Raw genomic sequence first — 13,903 nt, 5'->3', positions numbered from 1 at the left:
AAAACAACAAATGCTTTATCCCCTATATGTTTGGTAGTCCCTTTCTTTTCTTTGTTTTGCTATGAGATTTCTTTTTCATCTTAATCTTACTGAGCTTTTATATTCTGTCACCCCTCCCAAGATTTTGCATATTTCCTTTCCTTTATTTTTTATTTGTGTTTCAGAAAAACTGCCTGATGTGCTAGATAAATCTCTGAGAAAACAAACCAAGAGAAAAATAATACAAAATACAACAAATAAACCTATTCATGCCTTTGGGACACTATTATGATAATTTGCCACCAGGACTACTTGAATGGCTTCCTTCTTCCTAGGGCTTTAGACAACTGGACCCCAATTCCTTTGTCTGTGTAAACAGATTCATAACCTACTGCCATTGTGCTCTCTTTGTGCTGTCTATGCAGCTCTTCTCATAGAAAACCTGTCTCTGAGACATGCTGATTCTTCCATACTGTGTCTGGATGGTGGGTAAACAGTTTGCCTGTGAAATTTTTGCTCAATTTTTTAGAATACTTTGCAAAAGCCCCATTAGAGTCTGTTTTGAAAACATTTTATTTAGGAAGATATGATTCACCTACCATAAAATTCACCCTTCTAAGTTGTTCAATTCAGGAATTATTAGTATATTCTCAAAATCATGCAACCACCATCACTATTTAATTTCAGAACATTTTCATTATCACCCAATAAACCCTTTTGCCATCAGCAATCACTTCTTAGTCTCTCCTCCCCCAAATTCCTACAAATTATTCATCCATTATCTGCTGCTGTGAATTTTTCAGTTATAGAACTTTGATTGAAATGGCGTCATGCAGATGTGTCTTTGTACCTAGTCTCTTTCTCTGAGCATATTTCAAAATCCATTTGGAGTGTAGTATGCATCAGTATTTCATTTGCATTCATGGCTGAATAATATTCCATTGCCCAGATATACCATATTTTGTTTGTCAATCTGTTAACTGATGGATTATTGACACTTTTTGGCTTTTGTGAATACTATTGCTATAAACATTTGTGTGTAGATTTTTGTGTAGATGTATGTTTCTAATTTGTGGGGACACAGCACTATAATCTCTGAAATATATGTTAAATCTGGTCAATTTTTTGAATGTCTAGCAGGGCTCATGAATCAGGTTGGCAAATGTGCCTATGGAGGATTTGGTTTGAGAAAGTAGAACCTGAACACAGCTCATCAGGACAGAGCTTGTTGCCATTCTCTTCCTTGGGCTTATTTGTGTCTAGAAAGACCCAATATTTTGGGATATTTTCATAACAACAAAGATTGCGAATTCAATGGAATGTCTTACCATAGATGAAACATAAAGCAATGTTCCTCACCCTTGGGCCATCAAAACTAATTTGTAAAGGAATCCTTACAAATTGTGCATACTATATGAAGATTTTTATTTTTTATTCTTATTTTACTGAAAATCTTGGTATAAAACCTGGACTATTAAGATAGCCACTTTTTTTTTAACCAATGAGAATTCCTTTTATTTGTTTTTACAAACTATTTTTTAAATTAAAAATAAAAAAGAGAACCAAGAATAATATAGTAGGTACCTATGTAATCAATAACCACATATTTTTAAATGTTAACCTTTTCACATTTGCTTTTGAACTTTTTCTTTTTTTCTTCTTTAAAAAAAAAAAAGATAGTCACTTTTGATTCAAGGACTGGCTTTTGATTTCAGACCATATCCTCTTTGTAAAGTGAATCTCCCACAAGAGAATTGTTTTAAATACCATTGGTTAATGAAATTAAATATGTATACTGATTAATTAGTCTGATTAACGAGATTGTGACAAATGTATGAATACATCTTTTAAAAAATGTTTCAATTAGTGAATGATAGTTGCATGAGGGAGGGGTGGTTTCTTTGTGACATTTACATATATGCATGTAATGTACCCTGGTTTGGTTCATCCCCTGCATTCTTCCCCCTCTTTCCTCTCTCTCTTCTTCAAATGACTTCAACAGGTTTCAATGTTCCATATTCATACATGTGTAGAAAATGTATCAGCCTTATTCACCCTCCTTTTCAACTTCATTTACCCTCCCCTTTCCACTAGTGCTGTCCCAGTAACATGACCTGCTTTATATTACTGTCCTTCATTATTTGTCTGTTCTTTGTTCAGTGGGGTTTTGCCTTTATATTTTACCTGTAAGCATATTCACTTTAATCAGTCTAATCTCCTCTATTATTATTCTTTACCCATTGTCCCCACCCCATATTGTTCAGCAGTTTTAATTGCATTTCACTGTGTCTTGTTACTACACAGATGTGATGTATTTCAATATTACTCACTGTCTTTCACTATCTTCTTCTTTCCCTCCTCCCTTAGTCCCTCTAACAGTCCTACTATTGGAAACATGAATACAACTTTTGAAAGTGGAGGGGAAGTCATTCAGCCATAGAATATGGACAAGACATATTCAAAAGAGGATCTTCAATATCCAGACTAAGTGGGAAAGTCAACTTTTGCTCTAACTCAGCATCATTTGTCTGTTGCTTTGTATTATTTCATTGAGTTGTATTACTTTGTACTTTTGCTTATATTTAATTGATCAATAATTTTGGGTTAAAGGGATGCAAAAGATATAGAAATGTAAAGAACATGTTGAAATGATTTGTCTGAAAAATAACTAACATTTTTAAATTGTCACAATGTTTGTTCACTTGAAAAGGGAGTCAGCAATTTCTTAAGTTTGAGAAACTATTATAAAAATTGTTCCTGACATACAATACCTGTTTCTGTTAAAAATAATGAATTACTTTAAGGAGAAAAATAGAAGTTGAGATTCTCATTTCTAAATAGCAGTTGTTATACACATGCCTGGCATTGAACATGAACTTACCCAGGACTTCTAAAGCATGTGCTGAAGGGCCATGCAGGTGATATCAATGAGTGAAATGAGATGAATATATTTCCTTGCTTATTAAAAATAACTGGGATGACTTGATGATAAGTTCATTTGATGTAAAGTTTCGGCAGTAGAGACGATAATGCACAGAATAGGCTGCGGTGAGCAAGGACATGCATAGCTTGTCCTTGCCAAGCACTCACTCTACCACTGAGCTACACCTTAGATTCTGCAGCCCATCCTCATTTTCAATGACACTTTTGCTTGTTTGAAATAAATGTACTTACACAGCGAGTTTCTTTGTGGTATTTCCATATATATGTGTATTATAACCCCAATTGGTTCATCTCCGCTGTTTTTCTTCATTCTACCTTAGTCCCTTTATTCCTCAGACCATCTTAAGGAGATAGATGGTGAACTTTTAACATATTTAAGTAGGATGATCAATTTTTTTGTGGTGCTAGGGATTGAACCCAGGTCTTTGAGCATGCTAGGGAAATGCTCTACCTCTGAGCTACATTCCCAGGCTTGGACATATTTAAATAGGAACGTTGGCTTTGTGTTCCCAGGTGTCATCAAATGTTTTCAATGGAAGCTGACAAATCAATATTTTCTTCTATGAGACATATATATATATATATGAGACATATATATATATATATATTTAAAACATTTTAACTCAAGAAAACCTTTTTGAGCTCTGAGAGGTGACATATAAAACATCTAAAGACCAGTGTCAGCCTGAGGGCCACTAATCTGAACCTCTGAGTTAGATATGATTGCACGGCCAATGGGGACAGGACCCCAGTTTCCTCAGCTTCTACTTGCATGAAGATGAGTGGTAAGTAGAAAAGCTCTCAGCACCGCATATGCAATAGCAGCAGTGGGTACCACATGCTTTCCTTGCCAGCAGGGCAGAAGTGTAAAGGAGGCAAGAAAGCACAAGATGCTTACAACACTCTTCCTGCTGCCGTAACAACCAAGGCAAATTTACACAAAATGATGCTTTAGAGAAACAGACAAGCTGAATTTAACAACATAGCTGATATACAACATAGTTGTTATAAAAACTGTGTGCATTTTGCATGTATACGTGTCTTTATTAGTTTTTGAGCCATTTTCTTAGACACCTATAATCTCTATAAAACTCTGAGAATTAATTATAAATTAATGAAACAATTTTGAACACCAAACACACTTCTGAATTGGAGGCAAAATTAGATGTATGCCATATTGCTAAAGTACAGTGACAACATGACCACTGAAGTGGCTGCTGTGGGAGCCATACTGATACCAAGGTCAAATTGAGGATAAATTCAAGTAGAACAGGGTATGAGAAGTAGGCTCCAATCAAAGGGCATATTTTAGGATTTATGCAGAAATTCCTTCCTTAAATTTATTAGGAATTTTACATGTTTCTCTGAATCCCAAATTGCAAAGAAACCAGCTAAGAAATTAAAATGAACAAAAAATTTTCCTATCTTAATTAAAGTGTAATCATCAACATATAGACTTGGTGTTTTGAGGCAACCTATTGACATTAAGTCAAGGATACATGAACGAAATGAAAACATGTAAAGTTAAAGGTTAAAATTAATACTTCCATGACATTTCCATTGGCAGCTGCATATGAGAGAAATGTACACCATGTAGATGTAGTTGTTTATATTTGCTGCCATATTACTAAATGGTGAGCAATTCTTTCATACAAAACTAAATATCAATAAACTTATATGCACAATTTACTTTACACAAATACATTGTAGTATGTTCCAAGGAATCACAATTTTTGAAAGAAAAGCCAAGTCTTAACTTGGCAATTTGGCACAAGATTTGGTGTTGTCTGTATCACTGGAAGATTGGAGTGTGCCTTGTTCAGGCACTGCCCTATCATGCTTACTGATATTTCCCAGTGTTTGAATACTTACTGTAGGTTACATTTCTTTGTACATACTAATAAATACAAGTTTCTTATTTAATAAACATTTTAATGCATATATCAATAGTAGGAAGTAAAGGTTATAACGAAACTTAGAAGTGTTTGAAAAATAACTTACAATTTCATAGTTTCTCATAAGTCTCCCAGGACTCTCATTCCTCATTTCTGCATCTCAAACATTAATTTCTTCTGAGAATTTGGAAACTCTACACTCAGTGCTGATGAACAAAGTCGGGAAATGAGAACATAAGACACAGGAAAGAGAATCCAGAATGATAGAAATGAGAAAAAATGTAATTCCAAAAGACACTTCATGGTTATTAGATTTGGACTTGTCCCTTTCCCAATATTTTGAAGGATCAAAAATCAATGTTTTGAGGAAATTTTATTGAAGTTATATAAATATCAATTACTATCTCTATGATGAAGTTGGTACCCATGGATCTGAGAATGTATGGTTCATCCCGCTTGAAGGTTTGAGTATCAAACAGCTGACCCTCTTTGAGACAGAATATCTTCATTTCTTTTGTAGGGGCTGACAGGTTTTATTGCAGGATTTTCATGATGAGTAAATATGAAAATGTACACAACTGGCTCCATCCAGTTCATTCATTTCATACCAAGATGCATAGTTACATATTCTCAAATAATGATCACCACAAAACTTAGAAGCTTAAAAGCGCAGTTGTATTATTTGAATATGACTATGTGGGCCAGAAATTTGGGCTGAGATCTGCTGAGTGATGCTTCTCTGGCTTGTACCCTGGTGGCTGAACTGGATGGTTTAAGGTGGCCTCACCCAGAACCTCTGGCATTTGCTGCTGATTGCTACCTGGTGTTTCTCTCATTCTTCAATCGATTGGCCCAACCTGAAATGATTGTCTTCTGAGTAGAGGCCACAAGGCTGAGACTTAGGAATTCCCACAGCATCAATCCTTCCTAACTGACCAAGAAAAATCATAAAGCCAGTACAGATTCAAGGGGTGGAGACATAGACTTCATCTCTCAAAAGGAGAAGTGAAGCCACACCTTAGAAGGATGGCATTCAGGGAGACTAATCTGTGTTCCTTAAACAATGTGTGATCCTATAAATGACAGCTATCTCAGTGATTACAAATATTTGCTTCTATTCCAGAATGAGGGGAAACTTATAAGTAACTGAGATCAGTTCCAGGCTTATTTATCAGGTCCTGTGAAACAGAACAGGAAATAAGCTTATCAGTATTATAATGTCTGAAGATGACAATGACAAATTCCATAGGTACAATGCCAGAATTGTCCTGCATAGATGAGGAAGAAATTAAAATTAGATGAAATGCATAATGTACTTATTGTATATCACATGCAATTCTGATATTGTTTTTGCAATTCTAATATTTAATGCATTATCTCATTCTTGGAAAAAGCCTAGAAAACAGGTAGGGTAATTTATTTCAACTTTCCAGAATTAGAAACTTAGGCACAAAGAAATAAGTGCTTTTACCAAAGCCACCTATCCTTTTAATGGTTAAGCTAACATTTTACCTGAGGTAATCTGACTTCAGAGTCATTTCTTAACCATTTTTTAAGGATTCAGTAGACTTGATGAGGGGAATAGGGTAAGGTGCTACAGTTAGGAGTGCAAGCCCATAGGGATTTCAGACTGTTGAGTGTCAAAAGGAAAGACTGAAGAAAGGGCACTTAAGGAAGTTGGAGAGAGTAATCAATGATGGAGAGAGGCATGATGAAATAAGTTGAGCTTAGAAGGACTTTACACACAGGGGAAAGAGAGAGAGAGAGAGAGAGAGAGAGAGAGAGAGAGAGAGAGAGAGAGAGAGAGTAAAAGATACGATTGATGTTCTTCCCATACAAAAATGAATACAGAATTTTTAAACCTGTTGAAATTACCATAAGAAGGGGACTAAGGTAGAAAGGAGAAGAGTAGAGGGGGTGAACCAATTCAGGAAATAATGGACATATACACAGAAATTTCACAATGAAACACCCTCTATAGCTATCTTAAACACACAAAAATATCACATTTGTTTTCAAAAATAGACAACAGGAAGGTAAAACAGGTCCTGTCTGGGGGGTTGGCACCAGTGGGAAAGGGAAAGATATAAGGAAAAGGTGTAGGAGGGTAATATGGTGGAAAAATTATGTACACATGTAAGTGAAAAAATGAGACCTGTTGAAACTATTCCTGGAATGGAGAGAGGGAGAATAAAGGAGAATGATGGAGGGAGTGAATTAAACTATGATACATTGTAAGAACTTTTGTAAATGTCACAATGTACCCCCAGTATAAGAATAATAAATAAATAAATAAGGAAGGAAGAAGGAAGAAAGGAAGGAAGAAAGAAAGAAAGGAAGGAAGAAAGAAAGAAAGAAAGAAGGAAAGAAAGACTAGTACCTTAGATACACATGGAGAACTTGACATTCTCTCATTCATCAAAATTTTTCTTTCCTTTTGTTTAAGCAGAGAAAAGGTCATATTTATGTTCAGCCATGATGCTGATCTGACAGAGTATTTGGTGTTTGGTCTCATGTTTTGGACACTGTAGCCAAAGCAACATTTTGCATTAGAGATTGACTATACTAGGCAATTGCTATTTTTACACCTTTTGAGTTCTCATTGAGTGCTGTGTTGATTAAGTAAGGTTAAGTAAGTTTACTAGTTTTATCAGCAAGAATGTTCATGATTTGCTTGCTTCATCTCCTTCACAAATCAGCTTTCCTTTGGGTAAACTTCTCAAATTAGGAATTTAGCATTTAGAAAATGTTGTGACTCATGACTTGGAAATTCCCATTAGACATCTGAATACATTCTTTTTCCAGGTTGAAAAAAAAGCGAGAGAAAATCAAACAAATAGTAAAAAAAAAAATGTGATGACTCTGAGTTGCCAGGATCCCAGCCACAATGAGATCTATTTTCAGCTATTAAAACGGTACAGAAAATAAGTTTCCTTAAAAATAAAAATAAAAACTGTTCATCAGAGTGTAGTGACACACACCTGTCATTTCAGCACCCAGGAGACTCATACAAAAAGATCTCAATTTCAAGGCCAGCCTGGGCTACATAGGGAGACTTTGTTCCCTCTATCATGTCACATGTATTAGACATGTATTGATGCCCTAATTGCTCTCCATGTGTTCTTATTCTTCTTTCATATTTTCTATCCTACCTGATCTGTCATACGTCTATCTATCATCTATCTATCTTTCTGTCTGTATATATTCTATTATGAAATAGTTCCATATAGATATCTCTGTAACACACACATGTATATAGCATATTCCATATGTTCTGTATAATATATTCTAGTATAAAAGTATAGCATACAGCTCTAAAATTACTATTATGTAAGAATTTAATAATGTATAGTGTGTGACATTTTTACATACATACAGTATACTGTGTGCATTATTATACATAGAATGTATGCATACTATGTTTATAATATTATATGCCTAATACAAACCATATTTGTGTGTTTATTATGTGAATAATATTTGGGGACTTCCAATTTTAAATTTCAATTCCCTAAATCTCACTTTAATGAAATTCACTGCTAATTGTGTTTACTATGAAAATTATTACACTTATTCATTTAGGTGACTTTACTTTTCATTTCCAACATTCCCACTTGGTCCTTATTTATTTATTTACTTGCCTAACACTATTTTTCTTACTTAATTAACATGGCTTTCACTTCAAAATTGCTATTCTGTATTGTATCTTTCATGATTCTAAGGGTACTTATTTTAAATTCCTTTTCAGATTTGCTTCCAAAGATCTACTGCTTGATATTGTTTCTTATGACAACAGATAGGGTTTGGGACATACTCATGTGCGTACACATTTTGCCAACCTGAATGGAACTTCTCCTTTGACATCGTGCTTCCTCTGAATCTTATGGTTGGCAGTTGCACAGCTTGATCCTGCATTGTACTGTTCTACCTTTTATGTCAGAGTGTCTGTGGCTTTGGTGTCATTTGGCAGTTGTTACTTCATTGTTCTATCTAGGCCTGATTCAAATGAAATCACTGTTTATTGGGTTGCTTCTCTTTACTCCTTAATTACACACAACAAATGCTTTTTGGGATATTGGGTACAATTATTTCATGTCCTTTCTGATGTGAACATACAGTTTGGCTTCATTCAATCATAGGACCTTGAATCCTGACAACATCCAGGCTCTGCTTTCTGTGAGCTGTATGGCTCCAGTATCCCTCACAACTCACAGACTGGAGCTCTTCTATACTTTGAACCCAGACAGATTTTCTTCTTTTTGATAAGTGCTTCTTGCCTTTGACTAAAGCAAAATTGGAATAATTTTGCATTGAAACACAGAGAAGAGGATCATGAATTTTGTGTATCATCTTGAGTAGACGTCTGCTTTCCTTTTTTATGGCTTCATGTTGAAATCTCTTTCCTTCACTTGATCACTCCAACTTTATCAGGTATCAAGGTTAAATAATACAGCTATTCCTTATTCTCTAATTTTGTGGCAATATGAAAGCTACTTTGTTTACTAAAGTCTCCATTTCATACTTTTGGAAGCCAGAGAATAATAATGTTTGCATTGTTGTCATGATTGTTAAAGGGTATGGAAAGCGTTGGTTAATATCAAATGTTAAATAAATTCCGTTTGTAATCAGGATTGTTCACTGTGTACATGTGTGCTCTGCAGTTCTTACGCTGTAGTAGCATATTCCCAACTCCACCACTTCTGTGAATTTTAGGGTGTTGTTCAATCTCTACACCCTTAGTTTTCTCATATGTGCAAAGTAAATGGAGCATTGGGTACCTCATAAAGTTATTCTGAGACAAATGGGATATTACCTATAAAGTATGAGGCCTCTGCAGTAAGCATTCAGAACAAAACCAGCAAAAGCTACAACATAATTTTTTTTCAACTTTTGCATTAACTAATTTTGAAATCAGACCCACACCAACTCTAAAATAGGGAGAATCATACGTGATCACACATATGATGACATGGAATCTTACATATATGGAAGAGCTTCCATAGCTAGAAAGTAACATTCCCATGTGACCAAAGGTCTTATGGATTGACTTGTGTACTTGAAAAGAATATGATTTCCTACTCCCCAACAGCTCTGAATGTGACTTTATTTGGAAATAGGATTTTTAGAGGTATTCACGATAAAATGAGGCAATTTGAGTAGGCTCTAATACAACATGACTGTTGTCCTGATAACCCACAGGCACTATGCAGGGAAGATTATGTAAAGAGAAACAGGGAGAAGGTGACCATGAAATGGTGGAGATAGGAATGTTGCAGCTACAGAACAGGGAACTGAAGCCACCAGGAGCTGGAGAGAAGCCTGGATTAATTCTTCCTCAACAACATGGATCTAGTCACATCCTCATTCTAGACTTCTGACTCCAGCACTGTGAATAACAGGTCCATGTGGCTCTGAGTCACCTGGTCAGTGATTCATTGTTATGGCAATTCTAGAAATTTAATAAAGATGATTTTGCTTGTAGTTACCATTATGAAAACTTAATAGCCCTTTCCATTTTTATCTGGTCCAATATACTGCTCCTGCCATCCAATAGCCTATGGAATTCTTATTCAGAGCACTTTCCCATAGGCCTTAGCTGTCTATGTTGCTAACATATCTTTTAGGTTTGGCTGATCTTACACACTGACTCTAGAATGTATTCTGGGTAATCTTTTCACAGATGGAGTTTGGTGCATCCTCATCACTGGTTCTTTTCTCTGACCCCACTGTGCTGTGAATTTTGACATCGATGTTCCCTCTAATGCACTGTATTGTGTATGCTCATTGAAGACAGAGCTGTCTCATTTAACTGTTTTCTCTCATGAGGGAGGGAGGAAGGAAGAAGTAGGGAGGGAGTAAAAACTATTTGGTTTTAAATCCATATTACTACTTTCTGTCCCTAGAGTATGCCAAATAAAAGCTTGCTATGCTATTCTAGGAATGGAAACACAAAATAATCAACCTTTGTACTAAATAATACAACTTTCCAGAGCCAAGGGAAAAGAAAAAATATTAGAACATTATTTTTCTTTGGAGAAAATAACTATAGAATTTAGCCTGATATGTAAGGCGGATATCCAGTACTCACAGATATGCCACCTGTTGTTCAAGTATGGAATGTCTCCAATGGGCCTTCAGCCCCTCCAGTGAATCCCTATCCACTCCTCAAGTCACTCCTCCCTGATCCCTCCAGAAGTCTGTACCTTCCAACAAGCAATCAATAAAGGATTAACCCAACCAACCAAGAGATTCCTCTTGGTTTCAAGCCTGACATGTGTGTTTTGGTCTGTGCTCATGCTTTACCAATTGTACACGATACTGGCAAAGGACATGTTTTCTGTTTCCATGTTGGAGGCAGGGAGAAAGGAACTTTCTGTTATTCCCTGTTAGCAGCAGGAATAGCAATGGATGGATTTCCATGGCTTCCAATGGATGAGTGCCCTTTACTGACTACAGATTTGTCCCTGCCAAGAAGTCCTTTCTCAGAGGCAGGTCATTGTGGTGTGGGCTGCACCAGGACAAGCTCACATTGCCTCCCCAGACTGACCAGATCTCATTTGTCTCTAAGAAGAGGCACCATCATTGTTGGAGGTGCCTGTGAGTGTAGAAGTGAGCATTACCAGCTTTGCTTTTGGACCTGTCATTTCCAACAGCCTACTCCTTCTGCTGTTTCTTCTTTGTTTTTAAAAATTCCATTCATTTCACCTTTCGACATAGGAAATCCCAGACCTCAGAGTACTGATTCTAGTTGGTGCATGTGCACTGCAAATGTCAAAGCCACCACTTAGGAATAGTGATTAGGATACCAAGCCTAATTAAGTTCATGCTCTTTTTCTCATTTTTCTAAACAGAAAAATCGATAAGGGCTCTGCGCCTCCTTTAATAGAGATTAAATGACTAGAAAGAGGCTTTGCCTTATTTGGAGGCTAGGACTGTTTTGTGTTAATTACATACACTCATGCTGTAGGTGGCATCCTTCCATTTCAAAGGACTGGCTCATGGTTCTACCATCAGTTGTTACCTTTGAAATTGTTCCTTTGAGAGCTCATCATTCTGCATCTCCTTAGGTGATCACAATCTACCCTCCAACTTCCAAAACCATCTGCACACATCTGTGTTTCTCCTGGAACTCAGTAATGCGTGGGATATGGTAGGTGCTCAGAGGTATTTCTTAGAAAGAACAACTTTTGCATCAAAACAAACTTAGTGAGTTGTTCAGACCTAAAAGCTGTCATCTTTATTAGGCACATAAAAGACGTCATTATGTTTATGTCCATTTTCATCAAAGCCTGTGTACAGCCATGCCCTAGAAAGAAATCTACCATACCCAGTCTGTCTCCATAGATGCATTTCTCACACTCCAAGGCTAAATTCCACTGTGACTCTTTATATAAAGGCTTTTTCTTAGCTACCTTCCAGTGAGAAACTTCAGTGATCTACCTCTGGCTCATGGCCCAGGAAGCTCCTTTCTTACTGTTTGTCTTAGGATTGCCCTAACCTAGAGTGTAGGTATCCAGCTGTAAAAGAGAATGAGCCAGATATGTTTACCTGGCCTGAGTAAGGTTCTATTGCTGAATAATTCACTTTTGAGGACCAGAGAGTCAACTTGATCTTGAAATTTAGCAACAATTCAAACATATAATCTTTAGAGGAATAGGAAACCTCAAAGACTGGAGATCAGCAATCTTCAGCTATTTTTCAGAGAGATAGCAACAAAATTAATGAGAAAGAGACCAAGACCCAAGAAAGAAAAAGAGGACTGATGTCTGACTAGCTCATAGAGGCCAAGCTTTCCTTTTCCCTAAGGAGACTGCCTTGTCTTTAACCAAGGGAATGTTAAAATGAATTGTTTCCTGTCTCATGTGTGGTCCAGAACATATGATACCCAAAGGTACAAAGTGTGATTGAGTCTCAAACTGGTTATGAAATCATGGGAAATGGATTGAGACACTATGGGCAGGGGGAGCATGACTTTGTCAGGCATCCCCTATTCATCTCCTCCCCAGAGGGCAAAGTGTTAGACTCTGTTTCTCACCTCAGGTAAACAGATAGAGGCGTACTCATGACCATGGGAGAGCTTAGAAAGTGCATTCTGTGGTTGGGGGATGGAGGGGACCACTGTAGGACTCTTATCAGGAAAATCTAAAGGACAAGAACAGACAACTTGTTATATTGATGGCGGTGCAAGAGTATGTGCACTAGTATGTATGGATCAGTTTCACTTCCAGAGTTTGTTCAGACAGAGATGTTGTAGAATACTAATGTAAGAGAGCCATCCTGGGCTTTCTTAGGTCTTGACCAACAGAGTTGAGTAGCTGGGTCAGTGGAGGAGAATCTGAAGTTTGGCCACAAACACAAATGTGTTGGTGTAGAGGGATTCCAAATGATCTGAAGAGCACATAATAAGAGAGTCAATATTAAATGTCACCAGGCTAAGGGAGCAAGAAGCAGCTTATGACAGTGCCATTGAAATAAGAGATGTCCTGCTCCCTTTCCTCCCCTGCTGTCCTCTCCTGTGACTTTGTGCCAACCTTGGAAGAACTCTGAAACAACTGGAGGAAGTAGAAGATGCAGTGAGCAAGACAAAAAGAGAATTCCACTATGTCCCCGAACCCTAGAGGGCAGAAGATTCCCTGATCCTTGTCTTCAGATGGCAACGAGAACAAAATTACTGCTTATCTATTGCCCAGCTAAATTTATAATGAACTCTCTTAGCTTTTTTTAAAAAGCATTTGACCAAATAATTTTGACTATTGTATCTCTCCTAAAGTACTTGTGATTAATACAATCTAGAAATATATATATTATGATCAATATGTCATGAATGATGACTTAGTCCTAAACACCAGAACTCATTCAAAATCTAGGATCTTTCACAGAACCAGTAGTAGGTCTCTCAGGGTCAGGAAAGAGATGAACTCTCATGATCTAGGAAAAGAAGGAAAGTCAGTGAAGAAACCCAGGAGGTTATTCTACTGTGGAGTTCTCAGGTGAGATGGGGGGGCAAGGATTAGGAGATATTATTCATTATACATTTCCTATGAGCAGTCATATTTATGTTATTTAATTCTTGCTCATGCTCACTA

This window comes from Castor canadensis, chromosome 3 (assembly GCF_047511655.1).
Source record: "Castor canadensis chromosome 3, mCasCan1.hap1v2, whole genome shotgun sequence".
NCBI classification, from domain to species: Eukaryota; Metazoa; Chordata; class Mammalia; order Rodentia; family Castoridae; genus Castor; species Castor canadensis.
Note: the sequence above shows the minus strand (reverse complement) of the source record.